Here is a 1837-nt window from a genome sequence, read left to right as displayed (position 1 = left end):
TTTGAGCCGTTGGATCTCATCCAGCTGTTGGGATTTTAAAGGAGAACTCGCGGGTAAAAATAGCCCATGGGTCGGGTAAAATAGTTTTCGGGTCATACCATTTTACACATGCGGATCCCTCCTATTGCTTCCACGGTACGCCTCCTCCCCCATTTCTCAAAAATTGAACCCATAGAGAGAACGAGAAAAGGAATCAGCGACGACGATCGATCGACTGGAGAAGAAGAAAAACAAACACGAACAAGGTTTCTCTCTCTCTCTCTCCTACTCTGGCTCGTTCTCTATCTCAGAAGTTAGGATTTTTTTTTCATCAGATCGACGAATAAGAGCGACGAAGAAGAAGAGGACAATGTCGACGAAGAGAACGATTGAAGGTATTTCTCTCACTCCCTCTCCCTCTCCCTCTCTGGCTTCGAATCTGTATTTTTTGAGTTAGGGTTTTGAGCCCCTCCAACAATGTACATGTTTGATAATCTACATTCTTAGGGCTTGATCACAGAGGATTAGGGCTCGATTACAAAAGATTATGGCTCGATTACTGCTCGATTTGAAGGTCTCTCTCTCTCTCTCTCTGAATCTGTTCCAATCTGGTTTTTCTTTGCTCATGTTTAGCGAGGTTTAGCAAAATGTGGTAAAACCATCCGTTAACTAGCGTGGAAATTGTGGTTTCACTTGCTTGTGTCTTTGACAATGCATAAAATGATGGGGTGTTGAAGTTACGAGTAGATGAAAATTTGGAAGTTATAAGTGAAAGTTGACGGTAAGCCCAACTGTTGATGCATTATTATTGATGTATGTTCTTGATATGTAGATGCCTCTTCATTTTGATATCTCATCCCTGGTTTACAGCTTTCTTGAAAGGAAATGTGCTAAAGATCAAGTCAATGCTAAATCCTTTGTTGATAAGATTGTTGTTGATAGTCCAATCCTTCCACTCTTTGTGTTCTTGCCGTCCATGAGCCAGTTTAATTTGGAATGAAATTGTGCCTGTTAAAGTAGTTTAGTACCTTCAATATGGTCTATAAATGGAGGGTTAATTGGGTATTGTGGCCGCAAAGGCGTGTACGGTAGAGGAATGAGGAAAGCATTGGGCATTGGCAGTATGGTACCAGTAAGAAGCTTGAAATTCATTGATTGCCTAACTGTGAGTGGTTTAGTTGGAAAGCGATGGAAGAAAACAATACACGATATATAGTTTGTTTCGACAACTCTGGTCACAACAAGGTGCTTGTAAGCTGGTTTGGACATCAAGTTATAAAAATAAAATAAAATAACAGAAAAGAAAAGAAAAAAAACCATGGGTCACAATGTGCCGTTTATGATGATTAGGTTTTCCAAGACACAGCATTGACGAGGACACAGTTTGAACTTTTGAGAAAGAGAGTATTTTATTTGTAGTTTCTTTTATTTTGTTTTCTTGTGGGAATGTAGTGCGTGGGCAACTGCTACTGGTTGTTGCATTATGTTTATTGTTTGATGCAAAAATGGAAAAGATGTGGGAATGATTTGCATTAGAATGTGAAGTTTGACTTTCTATGTTTCTAGAATTTGAAGTTTTGATTTTAAGCTTAAGCAGGTGCATTTGACGCTAAATCTTGAATGGCCTTCCATCTTGGAGCTGCTGCACTTTTTGGTGGATGCAATATCTGTGGTGGAGTTGGTACCACCGGTGCAAGAGTTCGAAAGGAAGGCAACAAACACGAACTTCATAACTGTTGTAAGCTTGATATTTTCGGGAATAGCTCTTCTAATGGCCATGGCAGCTATAATGAAGTCTTAAGCTTGTTGGGAAGGGTTGTGTTGGCATTTGTAAGAGCACCGAATGGGATCTTTGTTG

At 40.0% G+C, this 1837-nt stretch overlaps 1 long non-coding RNA gene across 1 annotated transcript; it reads left to right on the top strand.

Annotated features, from left to right (window-relative positions):
* Positions 1–1615, top strand: LOC131333112 (uncharacterized). The gene is made up of 3 exons (XR_009201717.1): positions 1–245; positions 315–374; positions 487–1615. It is a non-coding gene; the product is annotated as an uncharacterized LOC131333112 (long non-coding RNA).
* The last annotated feature ends 222 nt before the right edge of the window (positions 1616–1837 follow it).

This window comes from Rhododendron vialii, chromosome 1a (assembly GCF_030253575.1).
Source record: "Rhododendron vialii isolate Sample 1 chromosome 1a, ASM3025357v1".
NCBI classification, from domain to species: domain Eukaryota; kingdom Viridiplantae; phylum Streptophyta; class Magnoliopsida; order Ericales; family Ericaceae; genus Rhododendron; species Rhododendron vialii.
Note: the sequence above shows the minus strand (reverse complement) of the source record. Positions and strands in the feature narration are given on the sequence as shown.